Raw genomic sequence first — 23,951 nt, 5'->3', positions numbered from 1 at the left:
GGTCTGAATTAACATTACCCATACAATCTCTGGCCAGTTCATCTAGGTAGTCAGTTTCCCAAAGGAAATGAAAAAGGCTTCTGCATCTTTTTCATTGAATTTTGGTAATGCTTTGATATATTTGTATATATCCCTACCAGGTCTTTGGCTAAAATGGGTTTGCTCATTATCACACTTCTCCTCACTAAGTCTCTCTTCGACTTTTATTTCCATCCTTTTAAATTGATTTTCCTGTTTAATTTGCAACTTCCAAATTTCAAACTCTCTTCTTTCCTTTCTTTTCTCTTTTTTCCCCCTTTTCTCTCTTTTACCCTTCTCTGTCTTTCCCTTTCTTCTGTCTGTTTTTTCTCTTTCTTCTCTTGCTTTTTCCCTTTTTACTCTTTGTTTTTGTCTTTGCTCTGCTTGTGTCTATAATTCAAACCATTTTAGTTGCCTTTCTTCTCTTTTTCTTTCTAACGCCAATTGCTTAATTTTCAATTTAATTTTTTCTAAATTCACTGCACTTGCTTGTCTCTAAAATGGTTGACCAACTCTGTTACAATTTCAGCTTTCTTCTAATCCCTAGTTAAACCCAAATCGAGCCTGTTTGCGAAGTCTAAATGTATATCCTTCTGTCTTGCTAAATTTTCTTGGCAAATTTGGGAAGCATCCTCAAACACCAGGACTCCTCTAGCAATGTTAACAGCTATTCCCCTCACTACTTTGATTTAACCAACCACAAGTAACCGAAATTAAACAGATTTTCCACTTCTTACCTAAGTTTATTTTAAAGATCTAGGACCCTAATCCCTAAATCTGTTTAAGTCTGCTGGGACCTTTTGTACCGCAAATCTGTCCAAATCCTTTCAGATCCCGTAAACAAACTGGCCAGATCCTGGACTTGAGCTCCCAATCTGTTATGAAGGAAGAGGTCGACCCACCCACCTCTGAGAACTAAAGCTGAAACATGCAGAGAAGCTTGCATCACCTCGTAATCTGTTAAAGAAAGTGTGAAAAATGGTATAACCTATCTCTCACTCCAATTATAAAGGAGCAGTTAAATGAAATAAATCCTTGATACTCACTTCATAATCAACAAGTAACAATTTATTTATCTAACTGTAATAGTAAACAAATTAACAGAACTACCTACAAACCAAACAATTCCCCCTTAACTACTAACTATTCCTAAATAAACAAAATTCTGACGGTATGCTGTTCCAATAAATACAAGTCCTTCTTATATAAACCAAGGTAAATAGAAAAATAAATTAAAACCTAGTCTCTCAAGATCACAGCCAGGATAAGTCTTCTGGAATGTTGTTTGCCTTCTCCACTGTCTTCCGGTCAGGAACGATTTCCTCCGTTGAATTCTCGTGTCAGGAATATTAGCTAAGAGTGTCGCTGTACCTTTACTTCGGATGATGGTTTTCTGGGAGCTTAGAGAATTCTGTGAGAGCCAGTGATTCTTCCTTTTATAGCTGAGAGCTGTTCTCTTGACAGATGACGCACCAATTTTCAAATGCCCTGTTCTTTTATACCCTATTAGATGACCTATTAATTTCTTAGACTAGTATTGGCGCTAGGTTGTCAAAAATTTAAATTTAAATTGGGTTTTGACCTCTAGGGCCTGGTTTAAATTAATTGGCTAAATTCATCTAGGCCCAAAATGTCAGCCTCTCTGCTCCTATGATGCTGCTTGGCGTGCTGTGTTCATCCAGCCCTGCACCTTGTTGTCTCGGATTCTCCAGCATCTGCAGTTCCTACTATCTCAAATTCAAAAATCTGTTGTCTTGGTGAAGTGCTGCTTTGCCTGCTAACAGTATAGCCTTTTGATATAACGTTTCAATTTCAAGAACTCTGTGCATCTGCTGCTGCCTGCAGACATTTTTTTAAATCTCCAAGCCCAAAAAACACAACCTTTTAAAGGGACTCTGAACTCTTCCTCCCTATCATTTTGTGAACATCAAATACTCCACCCAACTTTCCAACAAAGAGGCACTAGATTCTTCTAAATACACAGCAGTAGGTTCACAGACCATTTAATGCACATTTCATCTTTTTTAATTCTGGCACCACAAGCAAGACAGGTTTTATAGCCAATGCCTAGTTGCCTTTGGGCAGGTGACAATGAGCCACTTTCATAAACCACTGCAGTCCCTTAGAAAGTGGTGCTTTACTCCTATTAGATAGGGAGTTCCCAGATTTTGATCTAGTTGTGATGAAGGGTCAGTGGTATGTTTCTACGTCATGGAAGGGAAATTGACAGTACTGGTAATTTCATGTGTCTCCTGTCCTTGTCTATGTGGTAGCAGTCACTGCATTGCAAGAAGCTGCTGTGCGTTGTGTAGATGCTGGTGAGAGGAGCAACTGTTTAAGATTGTTGAGAGGGTTCTTGTCAATGATGATAGCTTAATGTCATCAAAGTTGCCATCATACTTTGAACTTTTTTATTCATTCATGGGATGTGGGCATCCCTGGATCGGGTAGCATTTATAACCTGTCCCTAATTGAGGGCCGTTAACAGTCAGCATATTATGCATCTGCAGTCACACGTAGGTCAGACTGGGTAAGGAATGCTTATTTCCTTCCCTAAAGCTGGTGAATTAGGTTAGGGCTTGGAATTTGACACGTGTCCCTAGATCATTGCCTGGTGTTCTTGGTCACTAGGTCTAGTCACGTCCCTATGCCTCCCTTAAATTGTTGTTGCAGCAGCGTTCATCCATTACACCCCTCACTTGTGCCTTGTTTAAAAAAAAATCTTTTGACAAGTCCGGAGGTGAGTCATTTGCTGTAGAATATACAATCTCTGACCTGCTGTTGTGACAGTATTTATATGTCTAATTTAGTTAAGTTTCTGGCCAGTGGTAATCCTCCAGGTTACTGTTGGTGAGGGATTTGATTATGTCAGTGCTATGGATGTCACAGGAAGGTGGGAATTTGACACTCTTGTTGGAATGGACATTGTTTGGCAGTGATGAGCTTGTCATTATCATGGTTGAATGTTGTGTGGATCTTTCTTAATATTGCATAAATTGTTTCATATCGGAGGAGTTCTGAGTGAAGATGAATACTGCATAACCATGACCAAACAGTCCTACTTTAGATAGAGGGAAGTTGCAATGGAGTAGATTAAATCATATCTTGATGTATTTTTGGAAAAGGGAATTGGTATTGATAGGTCAATAATTTGTTTTCTCCAGGCATTTGAATTGTATGTTACCTTTCCAACTCGAGAGGAGCTGGTCTTTAACCCTGACTATAAGTGGAAGACACTGAGCTTTGACTGTTGTCTTTGACAAGTTATTGTTGTGCAACCCAAAAATAAACTTTGGAGAATGTTTTTGGTAGTCTTGCTGGTGTGTTTTACATTGTCCAATGCTGATTTTACTGTATTCATAATTTTATCAGCTTGTCTTTTTGATACTACAATGTTTTTGTGATTCACTACAGTTCTATTTCTGCTTGAGTTTTTCATAAAAGTGTAGATAATTACAGTGCAGAAGGAGACCATTTGCTCATCTTATCTGAGGCAAACTTTTCTAAGAACTGATTCCATTCTCCTGCTCTTTTACCATTGTTGTACAATCTCTTTGTTTTTGGCTATCTATACAGTTCTCTTTGGACCCACAATTGAATTTGCCTCAACACATTCTCAGGTAATGCATTCCAAATTCTAACCTTTGGTTGCAGGAAAAAAGTTCTTCGTGTCAACTTTCTTTTGCTGTTCACTTTAAGTGGGGTCCAGGTGCTTGACTGTCCCAACATTGAATCTAGTTTGTGTTAAATCCACATCTCCTCTTAACGTTTTTTTTTGAGAAGACTGAACCACCCTGATTCCTGAAATCATTCATGTAATTGTTTTTTTTCATTCTGTTTAACCAGACGTTCTTCCTAAAGTGAGAATTAGTTACAATACTCCACTTGAGGCTAAGCTAGTATTTTATGAAGGATTATTATAATTTACTTATTTGTGTACTTGTGACTATTATAGGATCCTGAATACCTTATTGACTTCATTTTCAGTCTCCCCTGCCAATTTCAGTGATTTGTACACTTTTACCACCAAATACCCCAAGTTAGCTTCATCTTTAAAATTGTACCCTCCATCTTGCTTAAAATGCATCACTTTGCACTTCACTACATTAAATTTCATACGCTGGTGTCCACTGACTCCACCAGCTTGTCTGTATCCTCTTGTCATTAACAGTCGCCTTCATAGTCCACTTTTCCTCCCAAGTTTTGTGTCATCTGCAAATTTTGAAGTTGTGCCCTATATACCCAAGCCAAGATCATTAATATGTTATCAAGAAAAACAATGCTCCTAGTAATGACACTTTCAGAGCCTTGAGTATCCAGTCTGAAAACAAGTGTTTACCACCATTATTTCATCCCATGGGCTTCAGTTTTGCTGGCAGTTCTATTATACGGCACTTAATCAAATGCTTGCCTAAAATTAATTAACAGAAAAAGATTGAAGGAACAAATAATTGGCAAATTTATGCACCTAGTACAGTACATGTATCCAAATATATACCAAAGAAGCTGTGAGCATTAGTGAATAATACTTTATCCTTGGTTGAGCTACACTTCTGACCAGGTTGTTTCTTCCAAAATGTTCAGGTGAATGGTATTAACTGACTGTCTTGAACGTACGCTTAAAAATTTGAGAATTTCAAATGATATGTTCTGTGTTAATAGATATGAAATCTATAATTTACTTACCAACAATATTTAATTCTGTGCTGGAAGATTGTGAACATTTGATTTAATGTTTACTGTTTTTTTTTTCAACATGGTGACCATTAAAAACTATTTAGTCATCTGAGCCAGAAACAAGCCAGAACAGGAGATCCAAGCTGCATTTCCCTGATCAACTTTTTTTTTAGGTGATACAGTTGTTTTAAAACTAGACCTGATATTTTTCTTGTGTTTTGTGCAGGGTTAGTCAACAGAGTAAAACAAATCGTATGATAGCAGATAATCTTGCCATTTGTTTTTGGCCTACCTTCCTGAGACCAGATGGCCTTACCAATGCTGCAGTGAATCAGTCTGCAATTGAGACGTTTATTCAGCAGTATCAGTTCCTCTTTTACGACGGAGAAATTGTAGAAACAGCCACTGCTCCTGAGGAACCTTGCACAGGTCAGTTGGTAGAACCATTGTTACCATTACCATCGTTGCCACCACCTCCAGCATCTCAACAGTTCCAAACACAGATCCAGACAGATCAACTTGATATCATATGAGCAAAATAGCAAGACACGTCGTTATAAACTGGGTATCTGACAGTCCAGTTGCTAAAGTTTGGAAGACCTAAAGCTGTTACTCATTTGCAAACTGTAGTAGCAACATTGCTTTAAGATCAATCTAGCATTCCTTTCTTCACTTACCAAAGGAGACAGTTGTAAGTGTAGATATTAATGGAATTTCTAAAATGATTGTGTATAAAACAAACTGGCTGCAATAAATACATTCCACTTGCTGCATGAAAGAAAAGCATCCTTGACAGTTTCTGTGGATTTTTTTTTGTGGTTGTTTTCTTCACAAACCTTTTGACAGTTGTGAATAACAGAGTATGTATACACTAAATTGTACAAAATGAAGTCAAATATATTTCTCAGCCAACAATATAATATAAAAATATTCCAACTGGATTTGACCTTTTATTTGTGCTGTTTGGGGAGTCATTGTGTTTGTGTCCTTACATATTTGTGTGGGTGGGTAGATGGAAATGCTGTCATTAGCAGCCTCCCAACATTTGCACTGCTTCTGAAAATGTAGTTTTAAGAAAAAATGCTAGGTGTACTGTAAAAGACTTGATGTCTACTGCACCTTCTGTTTACTGGTAATAGAACTGTGGTGATTCTTTTTGTTATCAGAAGAATCACTTATTTTAATGACCAACAGCACAATAAGGATCAGTTCAAGAGAGAAAACTGAGCTTAAAAATTACCATCATTTTATCCTATATGTCTTATTGCATTTGTTTCGTTTAAAGGATAAAATGTAGACTTTTATAGTATCCTTAATTGTTGGAAAATAATGCATGTGTTAAATTCATGGTTGGTCTTGTACCTTCTCCTAATGCATTTTTAGAAATAATTTTCCTCTTTGGAATGAAAGGGGAAAATATTGGGTGTATAGAAAAGTCATTTTTCATATGAGATTGTAAATCTTTCCATAATCCTTCAATTATATGGCTTTCACATGTTGTGTTTGCAATAAAGAATGGTGTATTAAATAGCTACAAGTACTGCTTGTTTCTGTTAACTCATTTTAATGTGACCCTTACAAGTAACCTGTTATGACTTAAATATTGCTAACATAGCAATAAATATTTTGGGTATTGGGAATTACACACAGTTCATGTATAATTTTGTAAAGCTTGTATTCCTGTTACTTCCTGTGGTATTTTGTACTAAAATTTATTTAGAATATTATTTTAGCTTACATTGTTCAAATTACATGTATGTAACAACTTGTTTTAAAAAATACACTTTTCTCAAATCGGTACCCATTTTGCTGTAAAATGATTCTGCTTTAAGTAGAAGATTTGTTAATTTGAATAAGTGCTGTACGTTTTCCTGAAAGTTAATGTAAAATAAATTGGTGAGCTGGATGGAATGTAATCAGTATTTGGTGGGGAAACTGGCTGTGTGAATAGCATCGATTCTACTCTAGTTCTGAAACAGTCAATTAATGTTTGCAACTATTTGCAGATATTATCAGAACATTATTCTTTTCAGAGAATTGTTAATCATTTGAAACATTCTGCTGCTAGTATATGTTTTGTGTAGGTTTGGGTGCTAGTTAACTATGAAAACAACTCAATTTGCTCAGTGTTGTTATTCACCTCAGTGGAACTGACATGAAACTCTTAAGATTTTGACATCAGTTACAATGTATTATAGTAAATAAATCATTTGAGAAGCAAATCTTAAGAGTTTGTACTCCACTTTCCTTAATAAAATCCTTTTTCTATGAACTGTGGCACTGCTGATAATGACATTTTTTTACACACTGCACCATTCTTCATAAAACATCTAAATAACACCAAAAAGCATGTATGTTGCAGGTAACATTTAACATTCTTAACCAAAAATAGACTTTATTTCTTGATAGATAGATTTTCCAAGTAATAGATCTACCTATTGTAGAACTCCCTGTGCTTGTTAAAACTTGCTGGTCTTGAAGAGTTTGAATGAAAACAGAAGTTGCTGGAAAAGCTCAGCAGGTCTGGCAGCACCTGTGAAGGAGGAAACAGAGTTAACGTTTCGGGTCCGGTGACCCTTCCTCAGAACTCTATTTTTTCCTTCACAGATGCTGCCAGACCTGCTGAGCTTTTCCAGCAACTTTGTTTTTGTTCCTGATTTACAGCATCCGCAGTTATTTTGGTTTTTTGAAGAGTTTGAACCCTGTATTGAGCTAGGTACTGACTATTATTGTAACAACCTACATGCAATGTTTATAACAAGAGGCATCTACAATTCACTTTTTTTAAAAAAAACAGAAATTTAGACTTTTAAATGTTTATTTTAGGACTTTAAAGATACAATATCAAATAGCACAGGCACCTTTTGTATCCTGAGTAGGATTAGAAAATTTGGTCCCTATAAGGTGAATTAATTGTGAAATTAGTGCCATTGGTACTTCTGAAATTGACTATTCCAATGCACTTCTGGCCAGCCTCTCTCATTATACCATTTGTGAATTTGCAGTCACGGAAAACTTGATGTGATGTGGGGCACAGGCAGAAAATCATTAGTCATCACTCGGTTGCCCCGTGGCCCACCCCACCATTATGTAATTAAGTAATGCCTTGATTTTAAAGTTCCAATCCACGTTTTCAAATCCCTCCAATGTCTCACCCTTCCATAAGGTCAGAAGTCAGATGGCACTAGGATATAGTCCTACAGATTTATTTGAAATCACAAGCTTTCGGAGCATAGCCCCTTCGTCAGGTAAAGTGAGAGAGAAGCACCTGGGCACAGAATTTATAGGCAGGGAGATCAATGGGCAGAGAGATCAAAAGATTATACAAAGTGGAGTGTTGCCAGGCTGAATAATAGGTCTCTCTAGGTGATCAAGAGTGTCAGATGGTGTGAGTAAAGTGTCAACAGCTAAATAACAAGCAAAGGAGGACCTATAATCTGATCAAATGAGGCAGAGGTAATTACAAAAAATTAAAAATAAAGTGGTGCTGGAGACGAACCAAAGGACAGGAATAATACAACAGGTATAAGAGTCGCATGCTCAGGGTCTAACCAGAGTAATAAGTAATCCTAAACTACAAATTTAATTAAGGTTGAGAGATCATAAATTATCAAAATGATCCAACAGATTTTAGATAAAGGTGTGGTGAATCAGGATGTGGTGGGCCTGAAAGAAAGAACCAAGGCATCGTCTTTGTTAGACTGAAGGCAGGAGACATTAAATAGGAAGAAGACTGGTAATGCAAGGCAGGGGCTTGTGGTACAATAATAGTGTCCCTACCTTTCAGGTCAGTCCACCTGAGTTCTGGAGTGTCATGTCTGAACGAGTTGCTTAAAAAAAGGTCATAATGGATATTATATGTAGGTTGCTGTTTCGTTTGGAGTCCGTATTTTGCAGCTTAAACCGTGAAACATAAGTAAAAGAACAGATGTTGCATCTCCAGTGCTTGCAGTGGGAAAGTGCCATGGACACAGGAGGGGTTTTGGAAGTGATTGAAGAGCGGACCATAGAGTCCTGTCAGAATGCCAAAATAATGTGACAGAATCCTATGAGATATCTGTACTAATCCAGTTTTGGCTGTTTCAACACTCCAATTTGAATAGCTCCATTATTGATGGAGCTCTGAAATCCAAAATTCTGGCCTTTGCTTCTTGTTTAAATTGTTTGTTCAAACTTGTGTCTTTGACCATGCCTTTGGTCATTTATCCTAAAACGGTATTATTTGGCTGAGAGGCATTTTTTTTGATAACTCTCCAGTGAAGTTCCTTGGCACTTTTTTGCCATGTTGAAGATCTCCTATTTCAATACTGATTAAATGGACAGCAGTGGTACGTTACAGATTCATTTATCAAATGTAATGTAACCACAGCTCACTGTCTGTCCAATAAATTGGTAGTACCATTTGTGAAAGTGTGATAAATTTTGATATGAAAATTAATTGACAAGTATTCTGTTAACAGAAGAATCTTTAAACTTGGACAATATTTGTTAAGTTGAAACAATTATTTTCTGAACTAAGTGTAACTTCATATTCCTGAATAACTTAGTTTTTTCGCAGTCCATAAGGAAAAACTGCATTCAGAAAAAAATGGAGCTGAAATATTTTAGCATGGTCATACATTACAACAATGAATTTGCTGCAAAATATTAAAAAAAATGAGGATAATACTGTTACTGCCATCCCAATAGCCATCCAGTACTATGTGCAGGGAATTGCAGCCAAAGCAAAAACCCACAGCACCATGGGGCACTCAGCTGCACTGACTGGGGAGAAAAAGGCAGTTAGGGATGGTGGTGATAGGAGACTCAATTTTTAGGTGAACAGAGGCGTTTCTGCAGTGTTCTAGTGACAACAAGATGGCGTGATGTCTCCCTGGTCCTACAGGTCACTGAGTGGCTGCAGGACATTTTGGGGAGGGGAAAGGGAACTAGCCAGTGGTTGTGGTACACGTTGGTGCTAGTGACACAGGGATGAGGTCTTGAAGGCTGAATTTAGGGAGTTAGGAGCCAGATTAACAGCCAGGACCTCACTGTACCACATGCTGGTGAGGCTAGTAATTGGCAGATTAGGCAGTTGAATACGTGGCCGGGGGAATGGTGTAAGAGGGAAGGCTTCAGATTTCTAAATAACTGGGACCATTTCTGGGAGGGTGGGACCTGTTCAAGAGGGATGGTCCTCACCCAAACAGTGACAGGATCAATATTCTTGCGGGTGTTTTGCTAGCACTGTTGGGTGGACTTTAAAGTATTTTGGCAGGGGGATGGGAACATAAGGGGAGGCTCTGAGTTAGCTAGAGTGGGTGAGGGCTTAAGGAAAAAGAGAATCAAGATAGTAAATAAAAAGCAAGAAGCAGATGAGTTGTGTGGCACTCAGATGAGTCGAAACCAGTTAGTGACAGAAAAAGAGAATGTTTAAAAACAAATGTTTTTCTGGTTTACTGTTAAGATTCAAAAAGAGGGTATAAAAAGGAAGGAGTTCATAGAAATATATCTATGATAGGTTTCATTTCATACTATTCAAGGAAACTATAAGGGAGCAAGCTGTGTAATGAGACAGGAATGATTAATATCCTCAGTGATGGATCCTCTCAGAAAGAGTGATCACAGTATGGTTGAATTTAAAATACAGGTGGAGGCTGAGCAGGTAAAATCCAATACCAGAGTCTTGTGCTTAAACAAAGGAAACTACAATGGGATGAGAGAGGAGTTGGCTAAGGTAGACCGGGAGCACAGACCATATGGTGGGACAATTGAAGAGCAGTGAAAGACTTTCAAAGCGATTTTTCATAATGCTCAGCAAAAGTATATACCAATGAAAAGAAAGGACTGTTGGAAAAGGGATAATTAGCCTTGGATAACTATGGAAATAAAGGAGGTTATCAAGCTGAAAGCTAATGCATACAAAGTGGCAAAGACTAGCGGAAAACTAACAGATTGGGAAATCTTTAAAGGTCAACAGAAAGCCATGAAGACAGTTCTAAAGAAAGGTAAGATAGATCATGAGTAAACTAGTTCAGAATATTAAAAACAGATAGCAAACAAATATATAAAATGAAAAAGAGTGGCTAAGGTAAACATTGGTCGTTTAATGGATGAGAAGAGGGATTTAATAATGGTAAATGAGGAAATAGCTCAGGCATTGAACAGGTATTTTGTGTCAGTCTTTACAGAGGAAGACACAAATAACTTGCCAGTAATTGATGACAAGAAAGCTATGGCAGGTGAGGACCTAGAAATGATCATTATCACTGAAGAGGTAGTGTTGGGGAAGCTAATGGGGCTAAAGGTAGATAAGTCTCCTGGCCCTGATGGAATGCATTCCAGGGTACTTAAAGAGATGGCGCAGGAAATAGAAAATGCACTGGTGGTAATTTATCAAAATTCACTGGACTTTGGGACAGTTCCATAAGATTGGAAAACAGCAAATGTGACGTCACTATTTAAAAAAGGCAGTAGGCAAAAGGTAGGTAACCATGGGCCTGCTGGCTTAACTTTTATAGTAGGGAAAATGTTTGAATTTATCATTAAGGAAGAAATAGTGAGACATCTGGATGAAAATTGTCTTATCGGGCAGACGCAACAAGAGTTTGTGAAAGGCAGGTCATATTTAACTAATTTACTGGAATTCTTTGAGGACATTACAAGCATGGTGGACAACAGGGAATGGTGGATGTGGTGTATTTGGATTTCCAGAAGGCGTTCAACAAGGTGCTGCACAAAAGGTTGCTGCTTAAGATAAAAGTGCAGTGTTATGGTTAATGCATGAGCATGGATAGAGGATTGGTTAATTAACAGAAAGCAAAGACCAGAGATAAATGGATGTTTTTCTGGTTGGCGATCAGTGGCTAGTGGTCTGCCTCAGGGATTAGTGTTAGGACGCAATTGTTTACAATTTACATAGATGATTTGGAGTTGGGGACAAAGTGTAATGTGTCAAAGTTTGCAGAGGACACTAAGATGAGTGATAGAGCAAAGTGTGCAGAGGACACTGAAAGTCTGCAGAGGGATATAAATAGGTTAGTGAGTGGGCAAGGGTCTGGCAGATAGAGTACAATGTTGGTAAATGTGAGGTCATCCATTTTGGTAGGAATAACAGCAAAACAGACTACTATGTAAATGGTGAAAAATTGCAGCATGCTACTATGCAAAGGCACCTGGGTGTCCTTGTGCATGAATCACAAAAAGTTGGTTTGCAAGCAATTAATTAAGCAAATGGTATATTATCCTTCATTGCTCGAGGGATAGAATTTACAAACGGGGAGGTTCTGCTACAGCTACATAGGGTGCTGGTGTGGCCACACCTGGAGGAGTATGTACAGTTTTAATCTCCTTACTTGAGAAAGGATGTACTGGCACTTGAGGGGGTGCAGAGGAGCTAAGCTAGGTTGATTCCAGAGTTGAGCAGGTTAGCTAATGAGGAGAGATTGAGTAGACGCAGACTAGATTCATTGGAATGTAGAAGAATGAAGGAGGAATTTTGTAGAAACATATAAAATTATGAACAAATAGATAAGATAGAAGGAGGGAGGTTGTTTCCACTGGTGGGTGAAACTAGAACTAGGGGACATAGCCTCAAAATTAGAGGGTGCAGATTCAGGATTGAATTGAGGAGGAGCATCTTTTCCCAAAGGGTTGTGAATCTGTGGAATTCCCTGCCCAGTGAAGCAGTTTAGGCTACCTCGTTGAATGTTTTTAAGGCAAAGATAGGTTTTTGAACAGTAAAGGAATTAAGAGTTATGATGAGTGGGTGGGTAAGTGGAGCTGAGTCCATGAAAAGGTCAGCCACAATTATTGAATTGTGGAGCAGGCTCAAGGGGCCAGATGGCCTACTCTTGCTTCTATCTATTATGTTCTTACGTTAGTAATACTTTGGTCTATTCCTCAGTGACCTCAATCCCTTCACATGTCATCTTTCAATGCATGTACAAGAGGTGTGACACTTGGCCTTTTACCACCTTGCTTCTCACTGTTCAATGTTCCAAAAACTCCTTCCAGTGAAACAGTGATTTACGTGCACTGAATTGGCTGCTCAATGCTGCAGTGTGCTATATTTGGGAGAGACCAAATGCAGATTGGGTGGCTGGTTTGCAGAACTCTTTTGTTTGGTTTACAAGGATGACCCCATGCTTTTGTTAACCTGTCATTTTAATTATCCACCTGCTCCCATGCTGATCTCTCTGTCTTTGATCTTCTGCATGTTCCAAGGTAGCTCAATGAAAACTCAAGCTACAAAACCTCACCTTTCATTTAAGCACTTAACAGCTTTCCAGACTTAGTGTTGAGTACACAATTTCAGATCATAACCTCTGTCCAAATGTATTTTTACTTCTTTGCTTCCTTTGGTTTTACTGTTTTCTCCTTTTGCTTTTAGATGTGTTCACCATTATGCCATTCCCACCTCTTCTAGATCATCATCTGATTCATTACATGACCTAATGTCAGGAGAATGCAAACACCAAAAAAAACTCTCTCTTTGTAGACCCTACAGCTTACCCACATGACTTTGATCTCACACAGCGACAGTAGGCCCATTTAACTTGCTTCTGAACAGGCCAAGGCCTCTGTGCAGCCATCTGTGTTACAGTTGGAACAATACCAGAATGTGTGCTGACTAAACTTGAGGGCTGGCTTAAAGACCTCCATTAAGTCACTGATGAGGCTATTTCCTGGTTCTGTGACTATGCAGTCTAGATAGATCCATAAATAAATAAGTACAATTTCCTTTGGATTTGCACAATTATCCCTATTGGTATCTCTTCTGTCTTCCACCTTCCATCTCTTTTTTTAACCACTTTCCTCTTTCCTGCCAGCACCTCTCTTTGCTTTTACTTTCTAACTTTTCCCTGTTCTCCTTAATGATCTTCATGTTAAATCTGTTTCTCTCCTCACAGACATGGCTTGACATGGTGGTGGTTACTCGACAGTTCCTGTTTTATTTCAGATTGCCAGCATCTAACTTTGTCAAAATGTTCTTCATTTGGTGTAAAGTGCGAAGGGAAGTCCTGAAGTTGTTTAAAGTGTGCTATAAATACTTTTTTATTTTGCTTAGATTTATTTGAAATCAGTCACCATATGTCAACAGATCCACTGGAAAAACATTGATTTGTACAAGGAATATTTTGGCTGAGTAGTTGGAAAAGAGAACACAGATGAATCATCTTCACCAGTTAGAATACCATTTTGTTAGAGAATACACTTCTGTGTAAGTACAAGCTGGGTTATCTGGGAAATAATAAAATGTAACAGTCACCCATTGGGAATATGAACTGAATGAGATGGGCATTAAAGCTGAAAAGCACAAAAAACTTCGTGCAATAATTTATTTGAACCATTTCTTGTATCCAATAGATTTCATCAAACAATCCACTGATTTACGTTCTTTGACACAATTATTTCAATTAATAATTTTAATGTCACAAATGTAAAAGATGAATTTCTGAATTTTCTCAAAGTTGTACTCAAACATTACATGTGAAAAATTTCTTTTCACTCTGAATTTATTTTCATTTGCTTTATTTGGCTTGACTCTTTAGCTTAATAAGATTTGCAATTTTTACTACGATTTAATTCTCTATCTTTAATGTCACACTTATTTTCAGGACCAAATCTACATCTGCACTTATTTCCTCAATGTTTGTTAACATTCTGATCATTTCATCATCCATGTCAAAGGCAACATCTGCAGTATCATCAATCTGTACATCTTTAGAGTTACTACCTGCATTTTAATTGTTAGTTGAAGCATTACATACTTTACTACAGTCCACATTATACATTCGTCCTTCTTGAGCCAACAGAGAATTCTTTTGCTGATTTTTCTCAGCTGTTGTATTTTCTGATCTCTTTAAAAATGTTTTGATTTTGTTGTTCCTATATGAAGGTCACATAGCTCATTCAAGAGTGGCAATCATGTTTTTTGATTTATGCAAATCATTATCAATATTTTATACTACATAAAGCATAATGTACTGCTAATATCATGTATTGGTTTTGAGTGGCAATTATGATACAGATCATAGATGATAGTTTCCTTAAAGAGTATTTGTCTCTTATGTGCAGCACTAGCTTTTCTTGCATTCTGTCTTTCTCTAACCACTTTTTACTTAGCCTCTTCATTTTCCCTTTTCCTAATTCCTGCCAATAATTTCTGTTCACTCTTTCTCTTATTTCTTCATCTATCTGGCTCGGCGTGCTGTTTATAACTTTACCAATTATTTATGCGTAGTGTCTCACAGCATAACTCGTGAAACAAAATGAGAAAAATCAAATTAAAAATGAAAAATGTTGATTTAAGGTGTAAATTTTTCTCCTTATTTGTTGGAAGGCATAGCTAAGTTTGTTAAAACATGTTTGGGTTATAGTATCAGTGTGGGATATGGTGCAACAAAACTGTGCTAGGGGGCCAAAGCCTCTTAACACCTGAAAACAACAAATATTGGAGATCACAGCAGGTCAGACAGCATCTATGGAGAGAGAGCCAGCTAATGTTTCGAGTCTAGATGACACTTCATCAGAGTTCTGATAGCTTGCTCTCTCCCTATGGATGCTGTCTGACCCACTGTGATCTCCAGCATGTGTTCTTCTCGGTACCGATTCCAGCATCTGCAGTAATTTGTTCCTACGTTTTGTTCTCTCAACACGTCCCCAATGGGTGTTGTTAGATGTCAATTTCCCAACAGTGTTATTGGGTCAAAATCTGTCCCTAACAACTCTGTGGGTGGACCCAAACCAAACTTTCAAAAAAAAAGCCCATACCAATTTCGTTTGACTATCTTGCTTATTAAATGGATAGAAGGATGCTAAACAAAGAGGCATAAAATGGAGAGGAAGTAAATATCGTAAGTATTACAAGAAAAAAGATACTAGGGACACTAATGGAGCCAAAGACTGATAAATCCTTTGTCAGATTTTGAGAAACTGAAGGATGTAGCTCCAGTGATAATGGATGCACTGGTCTCAATCTCAAGAATCCTAGAAAAGTCTTAGATGATTCGCAAACTGCCAACGTAACACCTTTATTCAAAAAGAAAAAAAATTGAAATGCAGGCCAGTTAACTTAACATCTGTTGATTGGGAAAATGTTTTGATTTATTAGAAAGAATGTAATAACAAAACATTTAGAAATTCATTGTATAATCTTGCAGAGTCAGCATGGCTTCATAAAGAGGAAATCATGCCTAACAAATTTATTAGAATTCTTTGAGGGTGTATCATGCAGATTATGTAAAGGGGAACCAATAGATGCAATACATTTGGATTTCCATAAAGTGTTTGATAAGGACCTCACATAAGGCTAACTAATAAAAGCCCATGATGTGGGAATTGTACATTAGCATAGACGACAAGAGAGTTGGGATAAATGGGGCACACAGGAGATCAGTGCTGATCAAAATTATTTACAATATATATTAATTACTTGGTTGAGGGAAGTGAATGTACTATTGCCAAGTCTGCAGATGACACAAAGTAAGGGTCAACGTTATCACTTTGGGGTAGAAAATGTTGCATGTCAGATATTACCCATCTCAGCATGATTGGTTATATGGTAAGGATGGCACAAAGAGTCTACAGAGGGATGTAGACAGATTAAGTGAGTGAGCAAAAACTTGGCAGATGGAATTTAATGTGGTAAGAGTGAGATTATGCACTTTGGCAGGAAGAATAACAGAGCTGAATATTACTTAAATGGAAAAAGTCTGCAGAAAGCTGCAGCCCAGTGGTATTTGAGAGTCCTTGTGCATGAATCACAAAAAGCTAGTATCGAAGTTCAATGGGTAATATGGAAGGCAGATGGACTGTTGGTCTTTTAATGATACAGGATGTTGAGCTGTCCTTTATACTTGGAGGAGGCTGTGGAAGGTAGATAGAAAGACAAAAGAGAGGGAGAATAATGTATCTAAATTTGCTGATGACACAAAGCTGGGTGGAAACTAATGCTACAAGGAGGAGAATGCAAATTGGCAAACACAGGTAAAGTGTGGAGACAGATGATGTGAGATTTAGAGAACTGCAGTGTTCTTTACTTTGGTTGTTCAAATAGAAGTACAGAATATGTTTGTAAAGATATGAAACTTGTTCAGAGGGACTTGGTGCACTCATACAAGAAACTCCGAAAACTGGCATTAAGATAAAACAAGCAATTAGGAAGACAAATGCCATGCTGGTCTTTATTTGAAGGGGATTGGAGAACAAGAACAAAAGAAGTCTTGCTACAATTACTTAGGACTTGGGTGAGACTACAACCAGAATACTGAGTGCAGTTTTTGTCTCTATATTCAGGGAAAGACTATACTGATCCTTGAGAGGAGAGTGTTGTCTTATGATGGGGAACTGAACAAATTGAGTCTACATTCTCTAGAATTTAGAAAAAAAAGTGATCTAATTGGGGAATGTAAAATTTGGAGATGGTGTTTTGGTGCACAGTCTCAGGCTAAGGGGCATCATTTAAAAGTAACGTAAAGAGAAATGTCTTCATTATAAATGGTGGGAACTTTCGAATTCTCAACCTCAGAAGGTTATGGAAATGCCATCTTTGAATATAGTTAAGGCTATGACAGACAGATTTTTGATCTCTCAGGGAATACGGGGATACAGGGAACAAGCAGGAAGGTGGAGTTGAAGTCAAAGATCACCCAGGATTACATTGACTAGTGAAACAGGCTCAATGGGCCATATAGCCTACACCTGTCCTTGTTTCTTATGTTCAACGTTCCTATGACATTTGGAGAGAGTGTCTTTTAGCAAATTAAAAGCTGCAGAAATGTCATGATGAGTTATAAGCCAGTGACTAATTAGTTGAGTATTCGAAAGTGCAGTAGTGAGAGGCTTGAAGGAGAGGTCCTTCCAGGAGTAAACACAGAAGGAAATGGATTTGTGAAGAGCAAAGGGATTATAGGCAAAAAGAGAGTAACAAATGATCAGAGATGGCCTTATTAGCAAGGCCACTTGTGATAATTGGAAGGAGAGGGTGGCTGTGCATATGAATAGGCGAGCTTAAATGGTTTTATATTTAATGGAGAAAAGGAGAATCATAAACTCGCAAAGCTAAGAACAAAAAGAGTTCATGAGAAAATTAAAATCACTAAGGATGGGAAGTCATTTGTTGCAGAAGTAGCGGAAAAAGCACAGATGATATCTTGGTGAGAATTTAATGTGATACATGATGGGTGGTAAGAGAGACCTCATGCTTTTCCATCTGGAGGTTGCATGTTTGGGAAGTCCTCTTAAAGAAGCACATTTAAGTGTGATTTAAGAGTACTCATGATGCATGCATGAGGGAAAAGAAATAGATGGGTATGGTGTCAGGATGTGAAGAGGTAATTAGAATGTGGATGCTTGTGTGGGTATCAATACTGGCATAGACCAATTGGGTGAGATGCCCATTTCTGTGTTGCAAAGCCAAATCCCCTTTGAAGACCAACTGGTAATCCAAATATTAGGCTTTGTTTTCTTTCAATTATTTTTGTCAAAATTGAGCATTGATTATTTTTGGCATGTCCCATCCCATAAATGTTTTTATTTGTAAACAGATTTGAAATTATACTAATTTATATTGAGATTTTGTGATGTGTTGCTGCTGCCACCCAGAGGTTAAAGATGACAAGAGCAGCAAATGTTTTTGTTACTAATCTAAATTATCCAGTAATTAATATACTCCTGCAGAAACAATGCTAATATTGTACGCTTTTATCTTGCTTTCATATTCCTTGAAAAAAGTTACATTATTGTTGTGATGAACAAAATTAAAAATAATATTGAAATACAGTTTGCAATTTTAAGAACAACCTTAGAATGAGCTGAAGCAAACTTCATTTCTCAAACTGTTTATATGCAATTAGTTTATCTAATTAATAGAAGTCACTACCTTTTCAGACATTTTGTTAGTAGTTATGCTAAATAAAATTTATTCTGTTATCATAGTTTTTGTACTCGAGCTGGCCAGCATTTAATTATTCTGTTTATTGATTTAGACCAATCAAAATAGCAGAGAAACCAGTTCTTGATAGAATTGTGATTAAGCAATAATTACAAGTATCCATGCAATCATTTCCCTTTCAATTGGAAAGCTGCTATCATATTGGGATGAATTTACTTACACAAGTGAATCCTTATATTTACTGATGAAAGGATATCAAGGAAATCTATGTGACCTCAACAATGGGTGAATAATGCCTTAACCAGATTAATAATTACAAGCATGAAAACATTCACAGAATTATGACAACCAACGACTCACACAATAAGTGAAATGTTAGTGAAATATTAGGATTTAGATCTCATTAAAATGAGAGGAGAAGGAGATGTAAAAGCCTAGGTTTAGCCATGGCAGTCGTCTCCACAATCCACATTTCTTGAAATGTGCTTGGGTAGCATTCTGCTGGACGAGTAAGTAAACATATATGTCCAACTCCATTTAGATTTAGCCCCCCCACTTCACTCTCACCTTTGGTGGTCTGCATTTCCCTTAGTAGATTTTGCATGTTCATTAATCAGTTGGAAAACATAGGTGATTTACTAGTGATAGTTAAGAGGTGAAAAAATTCCATGGGTGATTTGGTAATGGAAAGAAACCCAATTGTTTGTTGTGATATCACTTCCAGATATTTAAAAAAAGAAAAAAATAGTAATGGACATGAACGTATGTCTTTCAAAGCACGACTCATGTCACTTTGTTAAATTGCTTTCAGCTGGTTGTTACTTATGTGGTGAGGATATTCTCATATGGAATGCTTCAGTGGTTTGTTGGAAAAGTTTACTATCTAACAAATAGAATAATGGCAGGACTGCTCCAATCTCTAGATTGCACATACTTTGAACTCAAGCACCCATCATGTGAATGTTGTTAAATGTGGGAGATTGAAGAAAAAATTTACAAGGATATTTGCCAGAACTGAAGGGTTTGAGTCAAAGGGAGAGGCTGAGTAGGCTAGGGCTTTTTCGCTGGAGCTTTGGAGACTGAAGGGTTACCTTATAAAATCATGAGGGGTATGGATAGGGTACTTAGTCAAGATCATTTTCCCAGGGTATAGGAGTCCAAAACTTGAGATTTAAGGTGAGAAGGCAAGGATTTAAAAAGGACCAGAGGGATAACTTTTTCACATAGAGGGTGGTGCGTGTATGGAATGAGCTGCCAGAAGAAGTGGTGGAGGCTGGTGCAATTATAACATTTAAAAGGCATCTGGGCGGGTATATGAATAGGAAGGGTTTACAGGGATATGGGCCAAATGCTGGCAAATGGGACTAGGTGAGATTGGGATGTCTAGTCAGGGTGGATGAGTTGGATGGAAGGGTCTGTTTCTATGCTGTTTGACTCTATGATTGACTGGATAACCAGTTGTTCAGAGAGTGTTGTCAGTTGCAGCAATTTGAGCTCTGGGTTTCAGACCTTGAACAGCATCTGGCCTTACTCCAGCTGAAGGATATGCAGGGAACGAGGGAGAAGTAACCACCAGACAGCTGAGTAGAAACAGACATACAGCATGTAAATTAGGGACATAGAAACAGGAGTAGGCCATTCAGCCCATTGAGTCTGCCCAACTATGAGTTGCCTGTGTGCAATCACGTCCATGGCACCACTGCTCATCTGATGCTGCCGGGACTGCTGTGTTCCTCCAGCTCCACACTGTGTTATCCATGGCACCACAGATGTGTTTGGGGAGTGTAATGAAGAGCAAGAGTGATCGGGGATTTGACAATTACTGGAATAGCAGACATTTCCCAGCTACAGAAGAGAATCCAGGCTGATGTGTTGCCTTCCTGGTGCAAGGGTGAAGAATGCCTCTGAATTGCTGCAGAACATCCTGAGGGTGGAGGCTGAGCAGTCTGCAGTTGAGCTCCATATCAGTACCAATGACAGAGGCAACAAGAGGAATTTGGTTCTGCAAACAGAATTTAGGAAGTTAGGCAGGAATCAGCAAACTGCCCCTCAAACTGCCTCTAGTCATTCTGGATTACTCCAACTTACATGTGCAAATGAGGACAGAAAGAGAAGGATGAAAGCCTGGCTGGAAAGTTGGTGCAACAGGGAGGGCTTTAGATTCCTGGGACTTTGAGACAAGAACACAGGGAACCAGGACCTGCAAATGGTGGACAGTTTGCACACAATCAGAGACAGGACTGACTTTTCTTTTGCTGGTGCTATTGGGAGAATTTAAATTAAACTGGTAGGGATTTAGCAACTAGAAGACAATATCAGAGACGAAGACAAAGTGTGGAGATACTGAGAGAGATAGAAAACACTCGAACAGGGAAGAGTCAGCTATTAGGTTGATTTAGTTAGGGAGAAAGGAATAAACTCTAAATCAGAGTTATTCTACATGCATGTGAACGTACACAAAGTGGTAAATAAGGCTGGTGAGTTCCAGGTACAGATTATTTTATGCAGATACAATCTTGTGGCTATAATAGAGAACTGTTCCAAGAGGAGCTGGACTACATTTTAAATAATCCTGGATATAATGTGTTCAGGTAAGTTAGGAGAGGAAGAAAATGGAAAGAAGTGGTAGTATTGATCAATTAGTGCTGGAGAGAAGTGGTATTTCCAAAGGAGGCAAGCACAGAACCTATTTGTCTAGGGTTAATGAACAAAACAGATGAATTACGTGTAGCCAATAGATTAGTGGGAAAGATGTAGAGGAGAAAATGTGCAAGGAAATTGCAGAGAGGGTGGGTGTTTTTCAGGCTGGAAAAATATTTGTGGTGAAGTTCTCCTGGTGTTGGTGTAGACACCCTTAGTTTTCATTCTGTACACTAATGACCTACAGCCTGGTGTACAGGGAACAAAATGTGCAGATGATACAAAACCTGGAAGCGTTGTGAACTGTGAGGAGAATGGTGCAGAATTTGAAAAGAATGTAGAAGATTGGGGGGAGTAGTGGTGTTACATAGAACATAGAACATAGAACAGTACAGCACAGTATAGGCCCTTCGGCTCACGAGGTTGTGCCGAGCTTTTACCCGAAATCTGAGGTCTATCTAACCTCCACTGCTACCTTATACTATCATCCATATGCCTATCTAATAGACGCTTAAATGCCCCTAATGAGGCTGACTCCACTACCCTCTCCGGCAATGTATTCCACGCCCCTACCACTCTCTGAGTAAAGAACCTACCTCCGATGTCTTCCTGATATCTACCTCCTTTCACTTTAAAACTATGTCCCCTCATAAAAGCTACCTCCACCCTAGGAAAAAGTCTCTGGCTGTCTACTCTATCTGATCATTTTGTACACCTCTATCAAGTCACCTCTCATCCTTCGTTGTTCTAAAGAGAAAAGCTCTGGCTCTCTCAACCTTTCCTCGTAAGACCTTCCCTCCATTCCAGGCAACATCCTGGTAAATCTCCTCTGCACCTTTTCCAATGCTTCCACATCTTTCCTGTAATGAGGTGACCAGAACTGGACACAATACTCCAGATGTGGCCGAACCAGGCTTTTGTATAGCTGGAGCATAACTTCACGGCTCTTGAACTCAACCCCTCTATTAATGAAAGCTAACACACCATACGCCTTCTTAACAACTCTATCCACCTGGGTGGCAGCTTTCAGGGAACTGTGAACATGAACCCCAAGATCCCTCTGCTCCTCCACACTGCCAAGAATCTTTCCGTTAATCGTTAACCGAATCTTTACTTTTAAATTTAGCATGCTTCCCCAGGCAGACGTTCTCCCCAACCCACATCAGGGAAATGAACACTCTTATGGGGTTTTCTGCCAAATGGCACAGCTCCCACACTGACCAAAAGCCAGATGTTTTAACAGGGGTAGTTGTCAGAACTTTGTGTCAGTGTTTGGGAAAATCAGTAACATAGTTACCAGTGGTTAGAATAGATTTTAATCTTCTAATTTTTCCAGGATAACCCCTACATTGTTTTTGTTCCCCCTCTTATTGTTTCCCTCATCACCTGCTGCAGGTCTAGGCCAGCAGATGTGTTCTTCAGTCAGTCAGTAGTGGTGCTACCGAGACACTTTTGGATGATGGGTGGATACAGTTTATGTACTGTTACTTTCAGTGCTACTTCCGAATGCGTATGAAAATGTCCTATTTACACCCTCCCTTCCAATCATAAGCCCAAAACACTCCTTCCAGTTAGCATAATGATTTAATTGTATTTCTTCCATTTAATATACTGTGGTTACTGCTTATAATGTGGCCTCCTGTACACTGTGGAGACAAAACACAGACCTAAAGATTGCTTTGTTGAACATCTTCATTCAGCTAGTAACTATGACCTTGAGCTCTTGGTTGCCCGTCAATTTAATTCTCCATCCCATTCCCACTCTGAGTTCTCTGTTGTCTGCCCCCAGACTATTTTGTTGAAGTTCAATCTAGCTCAAGCAGCATAAACCCATCTTCTGATTTGACATTTTACAGCCTATTAGACTCAACATTGAGTTCAAAATTTATGGCCATCGTCATTTTGTCCATTTTTGGACAGCAAGTGGTAAAGATTCTGATGTTCATTTAAGAACTATTGTCATTATAACACATATTTTGTTCTTTCTTCACTACCCTTCCTCATTTTCCCTACTTGTGTGCATGCTTAAGCTCTGTAACCTTTATGTATTCTGACGTCAGGTCACCAGCCTAAAACATTAATTCTGTTTTCCTAGCTATTGATGCTGTTGCTGTATGTTCCCATCATTTTCTGTTTATATGCTAAGAAACACCAGTCTTTCACCATAGACCAATACCTCTGCACAGTCTCTGCACTCTATAAATATAGAAGAAAAGGAGAAGGAGCAACAGCAGACTATTAATCCACCTCTGGATACGTACCTGTCATAAGCAATTCAGAGTAACTCAACAATTAGTTGACAAGTCTGTCTCTGCAAATTTGCTTGTACTAGGGATGGGGAACCAGTATATGTGTTGTATGCAGACTTTGACAAGGTACCTCACAGAAGTTTAAATCCTAAGATAAGAGCCCAAAACAAGTGGGACTAAGGGGTTCTTTTTCAAGTTGGTGACCTGTGACCAGTGAAGTTCCACAGAGATCAGTGCTGGGGCCACAACTGTTTACAATACATATTAATGACTTGAAGGAAGGACGTGAATGTCCTGTAGCCAGATTTGCAGACAATACAAAAATTGATAGAAAAGCTAGTTGCAAGAGGAATACAAACAGTTTACAGAGAGAGATATTGATAAGTAAGTGGGCAGAAAGTTGGCAAATGGAGCATAATGTGGGAAAATGATATGTTGTTCATTTTGGAATTGAGAACAAAGAAGCATGGACAGAAACTGCAGAAAGCTGC

General features: G+C 38.4%; 1 long non-coding RNA gene across 1 annotated transcript; it reads left to right on the top strand.

Moving 5' to 3' along the window:
• Positions 1–1,804: 1,804 nt before the first annotated feature.
• Positions 1,805–6,967, top strand: LOC125483735. Its single transcript, XR_007262682.1, has 2 exons — positions 1,805–3,638; positions 4,922–6,967. It is a non-coding gene; the product is annotated as an uncharacterized LOC125483735 (long non-coding RNA).
• The last annotated feature ends 16,984 nt before the right edge of the window (positions 6,968–23,951 follow it).

The sequence above is a fragment of the Rhincodon typus genome, chromosome 8 (genome assembly GCF_021869965.1).
Source record: "Rhincodon typus isolate 14 chromosome 8, sRhiTyp1.1, whole genome shotgun sequence".
NCBI classification, from domain to species: Eukaryota; Metazoa; Chordata; class Chondrichthyes; order Orectolobiformes; family Rhincodontidae; genus Rhincodon; species Rhincodon typus.
The sequence above is the reverse complement of the archived record's forward strand: the minus strand, read 5'-3'. Positions and strand labels throughout refer to the sequence as shown.